Source organism: Astyanax mexicanus, chromosome 5 (genome assembly GCF_023375975.1).
Source record: "Astyanax mexicanus isolate ESR-SI-001 chromosome 5, AstMex3_surface, whole genome shotgun sequence".
Lineage (NCBI taxonomy): Eukaryota > Metazoa > Chordata > Actinopteri > Characiformes > Acestrorhamphidae > Astyanax > Astyanax mexicanus.
In genome coordinates, this window is record NC_064412.1 from 810391 (window position 1) to 833862 (window position 23472).

The 23472-nt window shown below is 33.4% G+C and overlaps 1 protein-coding gene across 11 annotated transcripts in view; it reads right to left on the minus strand.

Moving 5' to 3' along the window:
* chl1b (cell adhesion molecule L1-like b) overlaps positions 1-17126 on the minus strand; it is a 212401-nt gene extending 195275 nt beyond the window's left edge. For 7 of the 11 annotated variants that reach the window (XM_049479446.1, XM_049479449.1, XM_049479442.1 and 4 more), the window contains exon 1: positions 16864-17124. The gene's annotated coding sequence lies outside the window, so the exon portion shown is untranslated. Of the gene's footprint in view, positions 1-16863 lie in introns of all 11 variants that reach the window. The other 4 variants (XM_049479447.1, XM_049479453.1, XM_049479454.1 and 1 more) reach the window with 3 other exon arrangements.
* Between the last annotated feature and the right edge of the window lie 6346 nt (positions 17127-23472).

Sequence of the window (23472 nt, forward strand, 5' to 3'; positions counted from 1 at the left end):
CCACCTTAAATGGTGCAACAGACAGCAGAGGCTGCAGCATTTAAGGGGGAATGGAAAAATAAAATAAATAAAATAAATGCTAATCAAAGCTAATTTCAGCTCATCATCACCGAGGAATTAAAGAATGGACAATAATCATTAATAATTAATAATCTGCACCACCTGCCCCCTTTCTGAAGATGTTAAACTAAGGATATCCCAATCACATCAAGTCAATCATAAAAAGCATATTTGACATTGTTTGTTACCCTGGAAAATGGTACATAATATTTAAGAGGGTTAAACTTAGAACAAAAAGGGAAAATTAAATGATAATTCATTTTTTCAACATCAAAATATAATTAAACCTTAAATAAACCTCCTAAAATATTACATTGATTCAAATGTGAATAATCGTTGTATCTAAAAGGTCGCTAGAAGTTTGTCTCAGTCTAGCTATCTAGGAATTTTCCTGTTCCACCTTAAATGGTGCGACAGACAGCAGGGGCTGCAGCATTTAAGGCGGAACAGAAAAGATTAATAAAATAAAAGCTAATCAAAGCTAATTTCAGCTCTGAATCACTTAAAGAATGATCAATAATAATAAATTTCTGTACCATCTTCTCCCTTTTTCGAAGACATACAATAAAATATGACCTAAAGTAAACTAGTAAAGCAGCAGCAGCAGGTATATTACTGAACTTTAGCGCTCCTGATGACTTATTGGGATGATGTATGCTTTTGAAGGGTTTCCCAATTCTTACACTCGAAAAGAAAAGCCAAGGGGTGAAATAGGATTGAGCCTAAATCTATTATCAGTCTTTCTTACTTAAAATAAATTATCTTAAAAACAGTTCCTTTTGAAAATCTAAGGATTTTATAACTGGCCAGTAAGCTATCATCAACAAACATCAACCACAATGTCCCCTGTGTCTCTATAAAACACCACTAACCTCACATTAAACATTAAATATTAAACACTAAACACTGAGCGCTACATCCACAGGGCTTTTCATAAAGAACACACACTAATAACTCCAGCATTTACTCCTGTTACACACCACAGTCTCATACCGCACATGTTCCTGCTCTGAGAGAACAGTATGGTAATTGCACTGCCTGCAGGTATTTCATTCGCCAGCAGAACAGACAGCTCGTCCATTCTTCCCTCCCGAGTCCACCGGGTACCCAAGCCCTGAACACCTGAGATAACACCGACCTCACGTCCAGGTTTGTCCTTCAGAGCTCCGGCAGATTAATTGGCTGTACGGCGCACACTGTGATTTTCTACAGTCGACCAAACCGGCTCCAGTAAAACCGTCTCACGCCTGAAAGAATCAGAATCAGGACACCCAACAAACACCTTTGTCTTTTTGTCCATGTTTCTTTAAAATTACTTGTAAAAATGATCTAATCATCTGCATCTAATACGCTGCACCTAATTCTCATTTTACACATTTTAATTAGGCAATAATAAACTGGAGGTTTGTGCTATAATGTGTAATATTGGCACTGCTATGATGCGGTCGTAGATCAGTAGAGCAGTACCAATATTACACTTAATAGCACACACCTGGAGTGTATTTTTGTGATTATATCACAGTTCCATTATCACTGTTTATTGCAAGATTTTAAAGAGTTAAAGAGGAGGAGAAAATAGGATCTGTTTGGTTATAAAAACTCCGCCAGTTAAAATGGTTCCATTACTGCTCTGTTTGTTTGTAGCTGCGCTGTTTGGTTTGTAAGCGCTGCATCGTTGCTAGGCTACCTGTATGTGGCGGGGTAATACATGGAGAGCTTCGGTTACAGTGCATTACCAGCTGATAACGGCACTCATAGAACACCTCTCAGCCAATCTCATTGCAGGGTCAGAACTAATTGTGGTATAATTAGTGATAAATATGTGGGTGTGTAAGTATGTAATTTCTATTAATTACATTTTACTGAAGATATTTCTTCAGTTTTGTGTGTTTAGTTATATTTACCCCTTGGCCCTTATTTCCAACAGTCTATTTTCAATAGACATTTAAACAGCAGCAGAGCTTCTGAATATATCTACACTGATGGGCGTGGTGTTCTGGAAATGAGGTGTGTTCAGGTACATTTCTGGAGTTTTATCTTGTTTATCTTGGTAACAGAAAACACAGGAGCTCCACTGACTGAATACAACCTAGACAGACGCCAACAGTCAGACGTTCATCACTATCTTGGCAACACTGGCATGCCAAGATCAGTATTACATTGATTTAACCATGAATGATTGTTGAAATGCCTTCTAAGAAGATAAAATGTCCAAAACGTTATTCAACTTCAACTATAATCGGTATTTTATAAAGTGGCATGGTTGTTTCTTTGCAGCATTAGCTATTGGTGCTGTTTTGCATTAAACGACTAGTAAAAAAATGAAAAAAAAAAATACCTCAAACCTTTTGTAGACTTTTAAAATAGTCCTTTTTGTCAAGATATATCATCATAAAGCATTTTAAACTAAGGATAGCCCAATCAAATCAAGTCAATCTAGCTATATTCAACATTGTCAGTTTAGAAGAAGGGAAACATAATGTTTAAGAGGATTAAATATAAAGCCCTGCGTTTCATCATTGAATTATTTTTCAGTATTAAAACATAATTCACTTTTGATTAAACCTTAATATGACGTTGATTCAACCAGGAAAATTGTTGAAATTCCATCTGAGAAGATTAAATATTCATACATATCTTTAAATGCGTAAAGAAATACAAGAAGTACAATGGTTGTCTTCATTTTACATTATGACCTCTAGATATACACATATAAACACTGATCTGACCACCCTGACTGGCTGTTATCCCTCCTCTTCACCTGCTTCTTCACCCTCTTTATCTGCTGAATAGGCAGAACAGTGATGCTCTTTGGTGTTCATTCAGCCACACATGGGAACCTGCCGCTAAAGTCAGACTCATAAAAGAAGTGATGAGTGACGACGGCGAGCAGATAAAACACAAAAGCTTCTGAAAGGCTTTAGAGGAGGAAACAATGCAGCGGTGAGGCTCCTGCAATAAAAAGAGCATCCGGGAACAAAAGAGTGAACATCTCAGATCCTGCTTAAAGGAGCTAAAGGCTGATAAATAGTGATAAACTGTGTAAAACACCAACATCATCAACATATTACATCAGCAAAAGGGGTGGACGATATATTGTTTCATAAAAAATTGCAATACATTATATTATTTTCATTTTAAGATCATTTTATGCTATTTATATAACAATAATTTAATAGCATAAAATTAGTTACATCATGTTTTAACAAGAATGAACTTTTAATGGCCCCGCTTAATAATAAGTGCATGTAATAATTGTGTAGTTACACATTGACAATCTTGGAATAACAGTTATTACTACTGGTGAAGTACTTATTATTACAGATAAATTACTGTTGCATAAACGATGTAATCACACATGTATAAAAGTTAAATCTGAATGATGAAATCTGAATGATATTTAATATTTAAAAAACGCAATTGCAGCCATTATAAAATACCAGACAAAAACTGTTAAAGAAATATAAATAAAATAAAAAATATATTGTATTCCACTGACTCATTATTCCCTATTAAACAGAACTCAAAATTGATGCTGGACCATGTGATTACATAACCTATTAATTACAATTGTAATTAATTTGTGTGGGTACTGTACTGTGTACTTTGCCAGTAGTTACACGGTTATTACGTGATTGTTAATGTGTAACTACACAATTTATACCCATTATTGTTAGAAAGTAGGACCAATCATGGCCTGACTTTATAGTGTTCCTAATAACTGTATAGTTACATATTAACAATCATGTAATAACTGTATAGTTACATATTAACAATAATGTAACAACTGTGTAAATACTGAAACACATTGTTACAGATTGATTATTATCGCATATCTTATTATGTAAAATGTTACTTAAAATGGCTAATTAATTAGCAGAACATCCTTCCCAAATATCTGTATTATTTAAACAAAACCAAAGATCACATTGGATCAGCATTATTGTTCTCAGATTGGATTAGTATTGATCATTATTGGCCGGTAATTAGCATTATTGTACTCAGATTGGGTCAGTAATAATAAGTATTAGCTGACACTAGGCATTACTGTAATCATATTGGGTTATTATTGGTTAGTATTGGCTGATACTCTGAATTACTGTACTCAGAATGGGACAGTATTGATCAGTATTGGCCGATATGCAGCATTATTGTTCTCAGATTGGATTAGTATTGATCAGTATTGGCCTATACTCAGCATTATTCTACTCAGATTGGATAAGTATTGATCAGTATTGGGTGATACTCTGAATTACTGTACTCAGAATGGGACAGTATTGATCAGTATTGGCCGATATGCAGTATTATTGTTCTCAGATTGGGTTAGTATTGATCAGTTTTGGCCAATATGCAGCATTATTGTACTCAGATTGGGTCATTGTTGATAAGTATTAGCAGATACTGGACATTACTGTACTCAGATTGGGTTATTATTGATAATTATTAGCCGATATTCAGCATTATTGTACTCAGATTAGGTCAGTATTTATCAGTAGTGGCCTAAACTTAGCATTATTGTGCTCAGATTGAGTCAGTATTGATTAGTATTGGCCGATACTCAGCAGTATTTCACTCAGATTGGATTAGTATTGATCAGTAGTGGCCTATACTCAGCAGTATTGTACTCAGATTGGATCATCAGGTCGTTTCTACTTTAAACACTTATTTAACTTGTAAAATCCCTCTGTAGACTACAGACTGCAGCTCCACCCTAATGATTCACCCAGAGCTCATGTTTACAGCAGGTAAACAGATGGTTCAATAGATCCAGTGTTTAATTCTGGCTCTGAACTCGCCGCTCGTTTGTTTGAGCATCAGGAACTCTTTACTCAGAGAACAGAGAAAACGTTTCCTACAAACTCAGCCCAGTTTTAGAGTCTACAAACAAAAGGTTAAAGAATTTACAACCGAGATCATTGAGGGAGTTTCTAGATCAGAGTTCAGCGCTGAGCTGGAGAAAACGCTTTATATTGTTCCAGGTTAAAAATGGTGTTCTCAGAGGGGGCAGAAGAGCTTTTCTTTAGTTCTTAGTTCTAAGAAAATCATCTTACTTTTAACTGTAATTATTAATGGATACTTAACTCTACTACATACTAAATGTACTATTTTATAATAACTTTGGGCAACTTATGTTTGTGTCAATATAGACAAATAATAGTAACATCTTTAGAGAAAATTATTTAAAAGCATTAAGATGTGCTTTTGACTTGAACACAGATTTATGTACGCTTTTTTATGTATTTTTAAACATAACTGTTAATACACTTGAAGTATATTAGAAATGTATTACTTTGTGTATTAAAGCAAATAGTGTACACTTTAATTCTAGAGTACAGAAACTACACTTAGGTGTATTTATTGCCACTTTATTGATATATTGCCAATTCCTATATTCCTATATTCCTACATTTCTAAATCCTATCTTTAAAAAAAAAAAATATATATATATATATATATATAATACTTTTTGCACACTACATAAAATGACGTTACAATCAAATATACTTTTTAAATTAGGAATATCCTTAATATGAGCACACTTTTAAGTGCATTTTTAATCAAATTTATAAATAAATAATAATTAATACATTGTGGTTAAGTGTAAAGCAATCCATTAATTTAAGTGAACTTCCTCAGTTGTACTGAACCACATTTTAAAGTGCATTTCTTTAGAATGTACTTTACAATAATACATTTTTATTAATTAACGATAATTAGTAGGTATACTTTTGTTTAAACAGGTTTTAGTAGGCTTAAAAGTACACATTTTTCTCTTAACCTGCTAAAAAAGTAGAATTGAATACATACTACATTGATTTAAATCCATTTTATGTAAATACTGCACAAAATATGTATTAAATGTGTATTTAAATCAATTATATGAAATAAAAATGTACTTTTAGTACGCTTAACTTAACTTAAACCTATTTTTAGTGCTCTTGAGTACAGTTTCTTTGTTCAGATGAAGGTAGAGCGCAGTCTGAGCTGCTCTCTCTGATCTTTCTCAGTTAATGTCGTTCCTCCTCGGGAGAATCCGTCTGCATGCATTAGGCTTTGTGTGGATGAGGAAAGACGTGTAGCGTATTTCACACAGGGATCAGGTGTTTCCTGAAGTGCGTTCGGATGATTGAGCGAGTCTGGAGTCGAGTACGGAGACGCTCTGCTCTCGACTGTAGATTTGATCTCGGGGTGAGATGATTGGATGAAAATATTGAGGAGCTGGATGAATATAATCAGAGGATGGAGGGAGGGATGTGGATTATTCTCAGTGAAAGCGATTGTTTTGTTTTGTATAGAATTGATCTGAATAAACAATGTTTTGATAAATAGGCCGGTGGTGAAGGTTAGGATGAGTTTCCATATTTAATATTTCTCTTTTTTTATTTCAGTTCTGTAAAGTCTGAATCTTGGTACACAGAACAGTTAGGAACTTATGGTTTAGAATTAATTTTAAAAAAGCATAAATCCCTCAAAAATACTAAAGATTAATTTTAACTATGATTTATTTTTATTTACTGAAACAAACAGTTTCACTTACAGTTTGTTCATCCAGTGTTGTTTTACTGTAAGCCAGAAAGTGTGCTTATTATTAATAGTTTCAATGCAAACAGAACAGAGAGATAAAGAATCAGGAAAAACAAATTCAAACAGTAACAAAGAGAGAGAGAGAGAGAGAGAGAGAGAGAGAGAGAGAGAGAGAGAAAGAGAGAGAGAACAGGAAAAAAAAGAAAGATTGAGAGAGAGAGATAGAAGAAAGGGAGAGGTTGAGAAGCAGAGAGAGAGAGCAGAAAATATAGAGAGAAGAATTAGAGGAAGAATGAAAGAGAAGAAAATAAAGAGGGGGAAATAAATAGAGAAAGAACAAAAGAAAAAGAAAGAGAGGAAATAGAAAAAGAATGAGAGAGAGAGAGAGAGATGGGGAGAGAGAGTGAAAAAAGAAAGTTTGAGAGAGAGAAAAGAAAGTGAAATAATAATAGAGAGAAAGAGAGAGAAAGCAGAAGATAAAGAGCGAGAATTAGAGAAAGAATAAAAGAGGAGAGACAGATGGAGCGAAAGAGAGAAAGAGAAGAAAATAAATAGAGAAAGATTGAAAGAGAGAGAGCAGGAGATAAAGAGAGAGAAAAGAAAAAGAAAAATGAAATAGAGAAAGAATTAAAGAAAAAGAGAGTGAGAGAAAGAGAGAGGAAAAAGAAATAGTGAAATAAAGAGAGAGAGAGAGAGAGAGAGAGAGAGAGATAAATACATATATTGTCTATAGTTTATCAGTGTTGTTAGTGTTTCAGATATTATTGTTTATTTGTTTTAAATGAATCATTTTAAAATCATGTTTTAACATTAAAAATAAGATCTACTTTTAGACTAATTCTTTTAGCTGGTTAGCTGAAAGCTACAATTGCAAAATGGTTTTATTGATTGATTAATCTGCATATGTAAAGTGTCCTCATGTACACGGAAACATCATCCTCACCTATAGCCCAGTTAAACCTGAGAGGAGCTGCAGAGGCAGAAATTACCACAATAAAAGCGTTTTTTTTTTTTAAGTTTAGAAAATGTTTAATTGTTTTTAGCAAGACTGGTATGTTTTATTAGTACAGCTATTAATTTCAGCTATTAATAAAACAAAAATACATGGTTTAGGGTTTAGTGGCTATTTAAAACAGATTTTTTGAGGTTCTTAGTATTGACATATAACATCTTACATCACATATGCTCTACATCATACATTAATTATGATCACAATGATCACATAATGCATAATAAACATGGCTATAATGGGTTATACCTTTTTATAAATATGTATAACCATGTTATTAATGCTTTATAAATGCATTATAATGTGTTATAAGTGTGTATATATGTATATATAGAGTCTAATAAATGTGTTACCCAAGCTTATTGTGTCCTCGTTCAGATCTAAAACTGTTCTGAGAACAGCTTTTCTGAGCCATTGTTTTATATCAAAGCAGCAAAACATGCAGTTTCCCATGGCCAAGAGCATTTAGGGTCATAAATAATGAATGAAGGTCCAGTCTAGCATGGCTTATCCATCATAAAACTACTGAAAACTCTGTGTACTGAATGGACAGACTGAGGGAGGGACTGTAGTTCAGTTGTTTATAAAGCTGCATTAGGCGGAAACTGGCGAGAAGAATTTGGCCTAATTTTCTCTACAGGGCTCTGGTGGCCTGAATCACCACAACTTGGCACAAAAACATCCATCAGGTCACGAGGGAGCCTGATTTAGTATAGCCATTAAACTCCAGTATAGTGTAATAGTCTATAATATAGGTCTATAATAACCCTTGACCATTTTAGACCATTGTAATATCTATATACAGCTCTGTAAAAAAATAAGAAATCACTTAAAATGATGAGTTTCTTTGATTTTATCAAATTAAAAACCTCTGGAATATAATCAAGAGGAAGATGGATGATCACAAACCATCAAACCACCAAACTGAACTGCTTGAATTTTTACACCAGGAGTAAAGCAGCATAAAGTTATCCAAAAGCAGTGTGTAAGACTGGTGGAGGAGGAGAACATGATGCCAAGATGCATGAAAAACACTGTGAATAAAAACCAACCAGGATTATTCCACCAAATATTGATTATTTCTGAACTCTTAAATCTTTATGAATATGAACTTGTTTTCTTTGCATTATTTGAGGTCTGAAAGCTCTGCATCTTTTTTGTTATTTCAGTCATTTCTCATTTTCTGTAAATAAATGCTCTAAATGAGAATATTTTTATTTGGAATTTGGGAGAAATGTTGTCTGTAGTTTATAGAATAAAACAACAATGTTCATTTTACTCAAACATAAACCTATAAATAGCAAAATCAGAGAAACTGATTAAAAAATTAGTGAATCTCTTCATTTTTTTCCAGAGCTGACTATTCAGTCATTCTTCCTCTTGATTATATTCCAGAGGTTTTCAATTTGGTAAAATCAAATAAAACTCGTCATTTTTAAGTGCTCTCTTATTTTTTTACAGAGCTGTGTGTTTGCAGAAATAGGTTTTATCTCAGTATCTAACCCATTAATATGAGAAGAAGAGGGAACAGCTAAAAATAACACATAGGTTTCATCCAATTCCCCAGAAAGGTGAAAGACGTCTGCGGCGACTCGTAATTAACCTATTTTTTATCTTCTTTTGTTGCCAAAGGAATTGTGTTAAACACAGTGGGATCATTTGATTATCTCGTCTTTAAAATAAAACAAAAAAAAAACTGCATAAGAATAAAGGATTATTGTTAAACCTTCACACTCCTGTAATCCATACGTTCTCTATCAGGATTGAAATCTGATTTAACACAGGAAATTGGGTGAATGTATGTTTATCTGTATGACTCTATCATTTATATGTACATTAACTCTTTGATCTGCATAATATGAACACCCCTATCTAATTCACAACATGGGTCAAAAATGTCACACATTCTTTTTTTTTATGTAACTTGATGAATGGCTGACTGTTTATATTATATATTTTAGCAATAATTGAAAAAAATATATATTTACTGATTTAGAATTCAAGGTATTCGTCAATTAACTTCATCATACATCCTTTCTTTCATTTTCCTTTCTTATTTTGAATAAAAGCTCTTTTTGTATCATTACCCATTAATGCACAACATTGGTCAAAAATTACCCGTATTTTCTATTTTCTATGCTAGATAATATATGGCTGCGTTGGTAACACTTTATATGAATGTTATCTCTATAAGACTCCATAAACATACTCATAACACATTATAATGCATTCATAAGGCATTATAAACATGGCTAAACATATTTACAAAAATGTATGATTCATCATAGCCATGTTTATTATGCATCATGAACTGTGATTATAAATCATTAATAGCTGTATTTATAACATGTTATACATCAATACCAAGAAACTCAGTCCAGTGTGCAGACTGTATTATAACAAAAAAAAAAAAACTTATAAACACACCCTCAATAATAACCACTCATAAAGTATTCTTGTTGTGAATATAATATTAGTTATTGTAAATTATAATGTATTATAACAGGTCTTTGTGTGCTCTAAGTAATATATTATAGTAATATATAGTAATATATAATAAACACAGCTTATAATGTATTATGATCACAAGTATAATGCATATAATTCTTAATAAACAAGGCTATAATGGGTTATGCATTTTCATAAATATGTATAGCCGTGTTTATAATGCCTTATGAATGCATTATAATATGTTATGAATGTGGTTATAGAGTCTTATAGAGATGACATTCATAGAAAGTGTTACCGCTGAGTTTTTCTTTAACACAAATCTTCATTTTTTATTTTCCTTTATTTCTCTTTGAAAAAACAGCACATTTACTATTTCACCATTATTCTTTAAAAAAATAAGTTATTTAAGGAATAACTTAAATTCTGAATGATTAAAGTAATTTATTGCAAAGATATAAAAAAATAAAACACAGCCGGGTCACTTTTCACCCATCAAAGGGTTAAAACACACTGCCTGCACACTTTACATTTATTGAGATACTCAAGATTGAAGCTCTTCATTCAAGTGTTCTTTTTAAAATACTTAAGTTTAGATCTTAAGTATAACATAATATTTTATAACTGTTTTCCATTAGTGCATCTATATTTGTATCTGCATTGACCAAAATAACATGCATCAAAAATAGCGTTATTTTTATTGGTGCTGTATTATTTTCAGGGTTGTATGCATGTCCCTGGTTACGTGGGCTACATATTTATAATACATAATTAAAAAGCAATCCTACGTAAAATAAAGCCTAGCTTTCTACCAACAATGCACACAAACAATAGGTTCCTATTTACATTTATTTAACTAACTGAGAAAAGTCTAATTAATTCCTTAAATAAACTGTATAATAACTCATAAGTACTTACAGCGACATTCATAACACATTATAAACTACAAATATAAGGGTCTATAAAGAAAGGGCTTATAATGCCTTTTAATATCTGTATATAAGAACATTGTACAATGTAGTGTTGTACCAAAATATACCAAATATATGTTGTAGTGCATTACAACACTACACTGTACAATGTTCTTATGAACGGATATTATAAGGCATTGTAAGCCCTTTCTTTACAAACCCTTATACTTGTAGTTTATAATGTGTTTACAATGAATGTAGTTGTAAGTACTTATGAGTTATTATACAGGCTTATTACAGTCATTATAAGGTATTATGCACGTTATATAATGCATTATGGATACAGGGTTTATAGAAAGTGTTACCAAATGACTCTCTCTCTCTCTTTCTCAGCTGTGGTTTGAGTCTTCATCATTCTCTAAACCAGTAGATCAATCCGAACATCTACTGAACATCACTGAACCCAATTCAATTATAAAGTCTCAGAGCTCTGGGGTTTGACAGCAGCTCGCCCGCCGACTCTAATGCAACTTTAATTGTTGTCATTAAATTGGCGTAACTCATCTCTCAGCCGTGACACAATCTCTCTCTCTCTCTGAGATAATTTAATTTCCCTCCATCTGACCGAAGCCTCAGTGATCAGGTTTCTCCACTTATGATCTCTGGATCTAAATCTGCAGCGCACAAACAGCAGCTCCTGGTTTACTAAAGGCTTCCTTTACTGAAGCGAAAGCGCTAAAGCTAAGTGCTAAAGCAAAGCACTAAAGCAAAATCTGAGCTCAGAGGAATGATTTCTCGTTTTCTCATTTTCTGCAAATAAATGCTCTAATGACAATATTTTTAATTGGAATTTGTGAGAAATGTTGTCTGTAGTTTATTGGGTACCACTTTAAAATAAGACTACCTTTATGAAGGGTTTATAAATGGTTTACGATTAGTTTATTAATGTTACTAAGTAGGTTGTAAATGCCTTAAAAATCATCTATCAAATCAGCTATAACACATACAAAGAAAGGGCAACAATATAGATGGCTGTGTAATATAGTTCACTATTTGGCAAAAAACAGGTCACTGTTGCCTTTTCTACGTATGTGTTATAACTGATTATTAATGATTTTTAAGGCATTTACAACCTAATTAGTAGCCATTAATAAACCATTAATTGTAAACCGTTTATAAACCCTTTATAAAGGTAGTCTTATTTTAAAGTGGTACCGTTTAGAGAATAAAACAACAATGTTCATTTTACTCAAACATAAAGGATAAAGGATAAACAGCTTTATTTGTCATTGTCACCTTTACAGATGACAATAAAATTTAAAATTGTGCTTGTTTTAATAAATCAATAAATTAACCTATAAATAGCAAATTCAGAGAAACTGATTCAGAAACTGAAGTGCTCTCTTAATCTTTTTCCAGAGCTGTCACTTAATACAGATAGTAATTCATTTATGATGCATTATAAACATGGTTATACATATTTGTAAAAAAAAAAAAGCTCCTGATTTATTAAAGACTTCCTTTACTGAAGCTAAGCGCTAAAGCGCTGGGCTCAGAGGAATGACCCCACATCCGGTGAAGTGCGCCTAAGGCGGTTTGTCTCCGTCAAACACTGTTCAAGGACAGATTTCTCAAGGTGAAACAGAATTCTGAGAGAACACTGAAAGCTTTAGAGTTTCAGAAGATATATTTTATATACTGTATAGTAGAAATCAATTGAAATATTCCGTAACATTTTCTTTGAATGTCCCACATTTATATTATACTCATTAAACATAACATACATCTCTGTAAGAAAAAAAAAAACTAAGAGAGCTGTAATAAGAATGATGATTTTCTTTGATTTTACCAAATTAAAAACCTCTGGAAAATAATCAAGAGGAAGATGGATGATCACAAACCATCAAACCACCAAACTGAACTGCTTGAATTTTTGCACCAGGAGTAAAGCAGCATAAAGTTATCCAAAAGCAGTGTGTAAGACTGCTGGAGGAGAACATGATGCCAAGATGCATGAAAAAAATAACTGTAAATTTCTGCCATTTCTGATTTTCTGCAAATAAATGCTCTAAATCAATAAATATATCTATAAAAAAGCAAATTCAGAGGCACTGATTCAGAAACTGAAGTTCTCTCTTATTCTTTTCCCAGAGCTGTAACTTAAAAACAGATCATAATGCATGTGTGATGTATTATAAACATGGTTATACATATTTGTAAAACATAATAAAAAAGTTGTAAAAAACAGATTTAAAAAAGACATTTTTATTTATTTATTATGCATTATGATTTGAATTGTGATTATAATGCGTTCATAAGCTGTTCTTGTAATAATTGCATATCATTATGCATAATGAACGTGACTAAACAAGTTTTAAAGTTGACTTGACATTTATACTAAATTTACCAAAAGTTACCAAATATTCTTCAGAATTGGTGAATTGTTAATACATGGTTCTACATATTTATAAACATGTATAATGCATTATAGACATGTTTATTATGCATTATGAATTGAACAGTGATTATAATGCAAATCACAAGATGTTCTTGTAGTAGGTTACACATCTGTCAACTTACTTCAAAGTTTACAATGACAAGTAATAATATGTCATAAACTGATATAAGAAATTATAGTATAATATAATATAGGTATAATTAATAAATGAGGTGGTTATAGGTTATTATAGCATGCTTTGTTAAGGCAGATTTGTTGAGGTTCTTGGTTCTTATTGACATATAACATCTTATAAACACAGCTGATGATGTATTATAATCACAATTTATAATGCATAATAAACAAGGCTATAAATTCTTATTTGTTATCTTTATAGCCATGTTTATAATGCTTTATGAATGAATTATAATGTGTTTTAAAGAGTCTAATAGACTTGGCATTTATAAAAAGTGTTACCAAATATTCATCTTAGTTGAGGGTATTGGTTCTTATTGACATATAACATCTTATAAACACAGCCAATGATACATTACAATGTTTATAATGCTTTATGAAGGTCTAGTAGCTGCTATAAAAGAAAAAAATCTGCATTATGTTGAATACAGCAGATACCTGTATGAATTGGCCTAAAGTTTAACCCTTCAGAAGTGAAGCTAAGGGGGTACACTTTATCACAAACCAACATTATAGCCCAAAAAATACTGTATAATTCGCCGTATATAAGTATATTAATTATAACAACCCAAAATACGTATAATATTTAATACAGGACAAATCTTACTGACATGTTTTAAGCTTATACCTGGTCATAGCGAGTGCCAATAATAAATAATCAATAAAATAAACCCAGATCTGGGAAACTCGCCCATTCAACCCTGACATCTTATTAAGATTTATGACTCAGCATGCGGGACACAAGCCTATGGACATGTATAATCCAGCATAAATAATATATAAACATTCATAGCTCTGCCAGCGCGTATAAGTCTATTAATGCATGAAAATAACCCAGAATATAAAAATCGCTGTCAGGGGAAAAACCTTGAGTCATCATTTTTGCCATTTTTAACTTTTGCATTTATTTATTTGACTAAAATCAAAAATGAGTAGCTGCTTTCAGACGAAAATGTGGGATTGCAATTGTATATTCTATATAGAAGAAATATAAAAGTCACCAGGAACAATAAATCAATTATAAAAAACATCAATTATTATTTTTAAAGTACAGCTAAAGTAGTGTGTAATGCATTTTTTATTTAAGTGAGTAAATCACTTCTTTTTATTCACAGTAAGCTTAGATTTCCAGATTTCCACTAAGGCTGGGTGCAGCAGCATTAGCATTAGGGCTAGCTGCAGTTAGCGCTAGTAAATGCTGCCCGGTAGAACTACACTGAGGAACCCTAAAAAGGGAGATATTAACAAGCAGTTCATCCCACGTAGCTTGTTTTAAAATGGTCAACATGCAAACTACAATCCGATATACTCACCTCTGAACAGCGAAAGAGCTAGTGCTTAGCATGGTTAGCGGCTAATGCTAATACTGCTACCAGATTGTAAGGTGCACTGATGATTTTTGGGAAAATGAAAGGATTTTAGGTGAACATTATAGTGTGAAAAATACAGTACAGTGTTCTGTGCATAATGGTCTGTGTGTATATAGTCAAGCATGTGTGTTATGCAGCTGAAACACCAGACAGATAGGGGTGACGCTTGCCGAATAAAAGGTAAAGACTGGTTTATATACAGAGCCGTAAACAGAATAACACAGCCAGATAACAGATTGAACAGAACTCACAGTATAAACAGAAGACGTAGTACAGGAAACAGTCCAAGAATCGAAGCCAGAGAGACAGTCTGATAATACAACAAATCCGATAAGGGCAAAGACAAAAGGCAAAATCCGTAATACAGGAAAAAGGGTCATAACAAAAGGGCAGTCAGAAAAGGGTTTGGAAAAACGCTCAGTACGCAACATGAGTCGGCAATACCTCGCAAGGAACCTATGCTAACAGAACCCTATATATACAAAACATAGAATTACTATGAAGCGGAACAACTTAGAACACAGGTGAGTCTGAACGAGGGAGCGTGACGCGATTGGATGAAGGTGAGCGGCTGACAGTGACGTCATCACCAGTGGGTTCATGGGAAATGGAGTTCGGGAGTGTGAAAAGAGAGACTGGAGACGTAACAGCAGCCATCTGCCAATGGTGCTGGCATTAACATGATGATGGCTAATAGAAGGCATCACTGCTTGCAGATTGTGCACAATTGTGGATGTCAATCACGATTGTGGATGACAGCACGAGTCAAAACCTTTACATTTTTGGACTTTTCCTCCATATCAAAAATACATATCAACTTCCAGATGTGATGTGGGGTTGCAATTCTATATGTCAGAAATATAACTTAGGAACAATGCATGTATAATATTTAGTTATGTAATAGAATTCAGCATAGGTTTTTCACCAGGAGGAACACATCCCTCCGATTCTTACATTCTTCTTACATCCTTATATTGGATAATAGATTTTAAGTTGCTATAACTGTTCTATAAATGTCTCAATGTCCATGTTCAGCCCTTTTGCTTTCGATAACCATCCTAACCATCATATATCCACCTTAGAAATTAAACCAGACAAAACTACTAAACTTCCAAAACTTTAAACCCAAAAGCACTGAAGAATTCTCTCACTGAACAAAACTGGCAGTGCATTTAAATCTATTAATGCATAAAAATAAACCAGCATAAATTACATTGAAAAAAACTTGAAAAAAAATCATAATTTTTGTCTTTTTTTTTTACTTTTTCTCATCATCAAAAATATATTTATATAAGGAATAGAATAAACAATAAATAAATATAATCAATCAATGATATATGCTTTTGAAATACAGAAATAATGTGTAGCACATCCCTCCCATTCTTAAATCCTTGCATTGAATAGCATTCTGTTTGAAAAAAAAATGATTTTAAGGTACTATAACTGGTCTATAAATGCATTAATGTACACATCCAGCCCTTTCCCTTTCTATAACCATCCTGGCAGTGCATTAAATTATATTAATGCATAAAAAAACAACCCAGCATAGCATTGCTCTTCACCTCTTAAGGCTTAGTGCCTTTACATGTCTTTGTATTATATCCCTTTTTTATATAAAGCACTTTGAATTGAATTAAAAAGTTTTTTATTGCAATTCAATGCACTATACAAATAGAATAGAATGATACAACTTGTCATGCATTTTTATTTGATCTGCAGCAGACTGAATGAATGCATGCATGTGGATGCATGCTCCAGCAGGTTCTCATGCTATGAGCTACTTTCTGACTGTAGTAGAAGAGAGAAATGTGATTTTTGCAGCTTAACCAAAGCGATTAAACCGATTAAACACTTTTTAATCTCGATTAATCACGATCAAAACAGCAGGAGGGAAGGGAAGGAGCTTACCTGCAGCGGCGGCTGAGCGTCAGTCGGGTTCTTGCAGCAGGTAGATGGTGGTACTCGGTGTACGGGGGGGATGTGGTGGAGTATCGGGAGGAGAACGATTCACAGTCCACAGCTCTCTATTCCTCTCTCTCTATCCTTCTCTCTCTCTCTCTCTCTCTCTTCCTCTCTCTCCTGAAAGAGACCGGTTCACCTCAATAGCGTTTAGAAATCCATGGTAACAGCGCTCAGCCCCTCCGCAACTTCAGCAGCGCTCAGTGACCGGGTTAACCCCCACCCCTCCGCCGCTGACAACACCATTATTCCCGCGAACAGAGCAGGGGAGGAGTGCAGAGCGAGCTGATTGGCTGAGGAGAAAGGGGGCGTTCCCACTTCTCCAGGAGAACAGGAGTAGTGCACTGTTCTACAACAGTGGTTCTCAAACATCCACCACCATACACCACATTCCACCACCATCACAAACATACCACCCCAACCACCACCATACACCACATACCACCCCAACACCACTCTTTACAAGAGTTCTCTACCCTGCCAAATATATCAAATATGTATTTAAAGTATAGGTGGATTATGGACTATAGGTGGACTATAGAGCTGTTGGAAGACATACATATGAATTTTTAATTCTAAATCAAAGAACAGTCTCAGATAAGCAGGCCTGTCAAGTTTTGTGAGCTTTTCTCTGTTATAACCTCCTCAAATCTATCTATCTATCTGTATATGAAGTCTATGTAAAACACAATACATCATTCAATCAATCAACCTTTATTTTCACTTAAAAATACATTGAGGGCAAGAAAATAATAACTACACCTAATCATTATAAAATAACATTGAATAAAAGATAAAAATAGATAACAAATAAGAATAAAAGAAAAAAACTTAAATAACAATAAAATGACAATAATTTTGTTGGTTTAATTGATAAGAAATTTAGATAACAAAGAATATAAGATCAATACAACCAATAACTGATATAATTAAGCTAAAACTAACTTTTACATAGTACAATAAAAAAATAATAAAAGAAGAAGAAGAAGAAGAAGAAGAAGAAGAAGAACTCACTGCTGCTCTGTAGCTAAAAGTGATATAATGATTTTTGTTTTGTTTCTAAACTGAAAGCAGAAGCATATGGATAAAATAAGATTGGAGAAGAATATGGATAAAATACGGTGTTTAATGATATCAATGTACTGAACCACCATCCCTGCTAATCCTAATCCTAATATATTTATTCTTAAAACTGGGGTGTCTGGTTGCTTTTCGCGTGAGTTCTTCTTTTTCTGGTCACGTCACGCGTCTTTTCGTACTTACGTCAGACGTACAGCCTCTAAAAGAGGATCCGGCTCAGTTTTACTGAACGCGAGCGGCTGGTGGTGCAATGGAGACTTCAGAAGAGGAAACTCAGATCTCAGTAGATCATTCACTCATAGTAAAACCAAAGAAACAACACACTCCTATAATGCACTATAGGACTCTGTGGGTGTGGCCTAAGCTTTTGTTCTTAGTGGCTTTATTTTTAAACTCTTACCTTGCTTTAACTTTTATACTTTGAGTAATTTTTGAAACCAGTACTTTTTTAAACACTTTTACTTAAAGAGTTGATACTTTAACTTCTACAGAAGTATTTATTTTTAAACCGTAGTTTCTAAAATATACTTCTACATAGAGAGAAATGAATAATGGGAATACTTTTCTAACCTTTGATTTTGTTTTCTCTGAATATTCTCTAAATCTGCCAAGTTTAAATTTTTTGATTGGAATGCACAATTTCTAGGATTTCTAGCACTAGGTCTGTAAGATGTATATATGCAGATATATGTAAATGTTCTTTGTTGTATCTGACGGCACTGGAAAACTCAGTGTGAATATATTCAGTGTGAATAGGTGGAACTAAACTAATGTCAGCTGAGCAGATATACATCTAGTAAATGTGAGGAAAATATGGTAGTATGCTAGAGTATTTTAGAGTATGATTTGGAAATGTACAGTATCTGTGTTTAAATAATGCATTAAAAATGTATTTTTTAACACCAAATAAAACCAAATGACTAAAATAACACCAAAATTATAAACAAAAAGGTAATTGATTAAATTAATAATAAGAATAAGTTTTAAAAGGATAAAAAATAAAAGGATGAAATGGAATGAAAAGGTAAAAGGACAAAATTAAAACCAGTAATAAAACAAATAAAGAGATGAAATGAATAAAATATATATATATATATTTTTCTATTTTATTTTGTCTTTATATTTATCTATTTTAATATTGGTCTTAGGGTGCACATATAAATGTGAAATAAAATACAATTTCCTTGAATCCTTGAATAAAATCTCAATAAAATACAATAAGAAAATGATAAAATATCCTTTAATCCTTAAATAAAAAAGACTAAAAGGTAAAATATAAAATTAGATCATTAAAAAGACAAAATAAATAAAGTATATAATAAAAACAGGCTTTAGGCTGTCTAAAGGTGGTTCTATTCCAGTATGTCTCTGTATTAAAACTGAAAATCACCCTGCTTGTTTTCAGCAGTATTAAAATCGGTGCTGCTGGTGATTTATTACAGTTTTGTAGATGATGAAGCTGATGTTTTATGGTCTGAGAGCCTGAAGCTCAGATATCGTAACGCCGTCGTGTTTCCTGATCTTTTCAGCACTTCAGACAGCAGCAGCACTTCTTCACCCAGCCTGTGGCCAGGAAGCCGGGAGAACGCTCACCTTCAACCCTCACCTCCGGTTACGCTGTGCATTATCATGGTAATGCCCTCCAGCAGGCGTGAACAGCTCGTTTTCACCACCCGGCACTTTAAAGAGGCGCAGCTGCTGTCGGATCCGCCCACAAATTCCTCTGCTGTCTGATTGGAGCCCTCTAAAAGCTATTTTATAAAATATGAAAACATGTTTTGTGGTCAACCATTACCATTAGCTCACCATCACATCACCACCACCACCACTGTTACCATCACTATTACATCACCATCACATCACCACCATCACTGTTACCATCACTATTACATTACCACCAACACCACGGCCACCGTCAACATCACCATTACATCACCATCACATCACCACAACAACCATCGCCACCATCACATCACTACCACCACCACCACTGTTACCATCACCATCACTATTACATTCCCACCAACACCACAACCACCGTCATCACCATCACATCCCCACTTCCACCACCACCATCACATCACCACCATCAGTCTTACCATCACCATCACTATTACATTCCCACCAACACCACCACTGCCGTCAACATTCCCATTACATTAAATCACCATCACATCACCACCACCACCACCATCACTGTTACCATCACTATTACATTACCACCAACACCACCACCACCGTTAACATCACCATTACATCACATCTCATTACCACCACCACCACCACCATCACTATTACATCACCACCAACACCACCACCACCGTTAACATCACCATTACATCACATCTCATTACCACCACCACCACCATCACTATTACATCACCACCAACACCACCACCACCACCGTAAACATCGCCATTATATACCAAATCTGCGTTATAGTGCATTACAACACTACAGATATTATAAGGCATTATAAGCCCTTTCTTTATAAAACCCTTATACTTGCAGTTTATAATGTAAAGTTTTTTTTATGAATGTCACTGTAAGTACTTATTATGTTATTATACAGGATTTTTACATTCATTATAAGGTATTATGAATGTCATATAATGCACATATAAGACATTACGAATACAGGGTTTAAAACATCTAAGTACTGTGAAGTAAATGACTCACCCTCGAACTCATCGCAGTTCCTTCTCATGTGTCCAAAACAGCAAACGAGCCGAGATAATCAAAACTAATGTAATTTGGAGCACTTTAATCTGATTGGGGGGCTTACGAGATGACATTTGCCAGCCGCAGAGTGTAATTGGAGCTTTTTCGAGGCTCGCTTCTTCTCAAAGAGAACTCTCAAATCCAAATTGATTTATTGGCAGCCTGAGGACACCTGTCACACAAGAGGCTGCACTCCAGAGCCGAGCACAGCGACTCCCTCCCCCAACGCCTCGACCAATCAGCTGTCAGATAGACCCGAGAGCGAGGGGGTCGCCCGGGTATACGCTCGGCGTTACAGCTGGACGAGTGCAGATAACAGGATCTCGCCGCGGCCATACGTCCAAAACCTCAACATCCGCTAATCTCTCAGGTTGTTTTTGAGCTCTGAGGGTTTAATTCAGCAGAGTTTCTCTGATCCAGATCTACAGTATTTACAGGATGCAGATTAAGGTTAATCTCTATACATTAATCCAGTCCTACTAATTCCTGTACTATGACTCCTCATGCAAAAAAAATATATGTACAGATTTTTACTAAAAAGAGTACAGAACTTGTCACTGGGGCTGTAACTTATATTGAATCAGTTTCTCTGATTTTGCTATTTATAGGTTTATGTTTGAGTAAAATGAACATTGTTGTTTTAGATAGATAGATAGATAGATAGATAGATAGATAGATAGATAGATAGATAGATAGATAGATAGATAGATAGATAGATAGATAGATACTTTATTAATCCCCAATGGGGAAATTCATTTGTTCAACAGCACACAAATAACAACAACAAAAAACAAAAACACACAAAAAACATACACGACAGAGTCCACACCCAGGTACGAAAAAAAAAAAAAAAAAAAAGTGCTAAATGGTGCTTATTAAGTACACACATCAGGTGTTAAGTAGTCTAATTCCAGCAGGAACAAGCAGTTTTATTCTATAAACTACAGACAACATTTCTCCCAAATTCCAAATAAGTTCATATTTATAAAGTTTCATTGTACACTCTTAAGTAAAGTGACGGGTTCGTAACATACTACAAGAACATCTTATGATTTGCATTATAATCACAGTTCAATTCATAATGCATAATAAATATGTCTATAATGTGTTATACATGTTTATAAACATGTATAACCATATATTCACAATTTTGAAGAATATTTGGTAACACTGTCTATAAATGTAAAGTCTATTAGACTCGTTAAACAAGCTCATAACACCTTATAATGCATTCATAAAGCATTATTAAAATGTACATCATAATGCATAATAAGCATGTCTATATTTTGTGTTTTTTACACCTTTATTTTACAAACATGTATAACCATGTTTATAATTCATCATTAATGCATTATGACATGTTTTAAGTTACAGCTCTGGAAAAAAAAGAATAAGAGACCACCCTTATTTTCTGATTCAGTTCCTCTGAGTTTGCTATTTATATGCATATTATTGATTTAGAGCATGTATTGGCAGAAAATGAGAAATGACTGAAATAATAACTAAAAATATGCAGAGCTTTCAGACCTCAAATAATGCAAATAAAACAAGTTCATGGTTTTTAATCACAGTTTTTTTATGCATCTCGGCATCATGTTCTCCTCCACCAGTCTTACACACTGCTTTTGGATAACTTTATGCCATTACTCCTGGTGCAAAAATTCAAGTAGTTCAGCTTGGTTTGATGACCTTTTTTAACAAAATTTATGAATGCATTATAATGTCTAATAGACATGCATTAGGAGAAATTGAGTCATTAAAGGAGTTTATAGTCATGCTTGTGAAGCATTACTATCTATTACATAGTAATAATTGTGTTATTGCCAAATTTATATTGACTAAATGCATTCTTCAAAGAAACTGTTACCATAAATGAGTAGCACATTATTTTAAGGTCTACTTCTTAGCAAATCATTACTATAATATTACCAAGTACTTTATATTCTGTATATATTGTTTAGGTTTACTCTCTTTTCCCAGATCCTTAAGATAAAAGTAAAATTTACCTCTATAAATGAACATAATCTCAAATAAAATACCAGGTTAAGTAATTAATTTTTTAAACCCTTTACTGTCTAAATAGTGTTCTTTTCTATACATTAACCCTTTTAAACCCTGCAACCATTACAATGGACATCATGTATTTCCTTTGTTTAATGTTTTCTTGAACATAATATTAATTGAAACCTGTTTTTAATCACTATAAACGAGCCAAAGAAAAAGTTCATAAGCCAATAAAACCAAAGCTTAGCCCAGCCCACTGCACTGGAAAAAAATAAAATAGAAATAGAGCCAAAGAGGCAAATTATAAAAAATATTTTTTTTTACTAATTGTATGTCATTTAAAACACCTTTTCATGTTCATTTTAGTGTTTATTTTAGTGTTTATTTTAGTGTTTATTTTAGTGTTTATTTTAAGGATGGCTTGTGAACAAAAAGGTCAAACTGAAACTTAATAAAAATGTTAAGCACAGATTTTGTAATTCAATAGACATAGTGTTAATGCAGATTTTATATAATAATATTTGAGTCTTCCTTTGTTTGCACTGCAGACAGAAAACTTTTACATTATTATTATCATTATTATTATTATATATATATATTTTTAACTCTGACACATAATTCAGCACTGAAAGGGTTAAACCTCAATTAACTAAAGTTTCTCCTCTTTACTCTTCTCTATCTAAAAGAAACTAGATAAATAAATAATTCAATAAGTGGATTAAGGGATGCTGATGCTGTTTGTTCTCCTCCTCT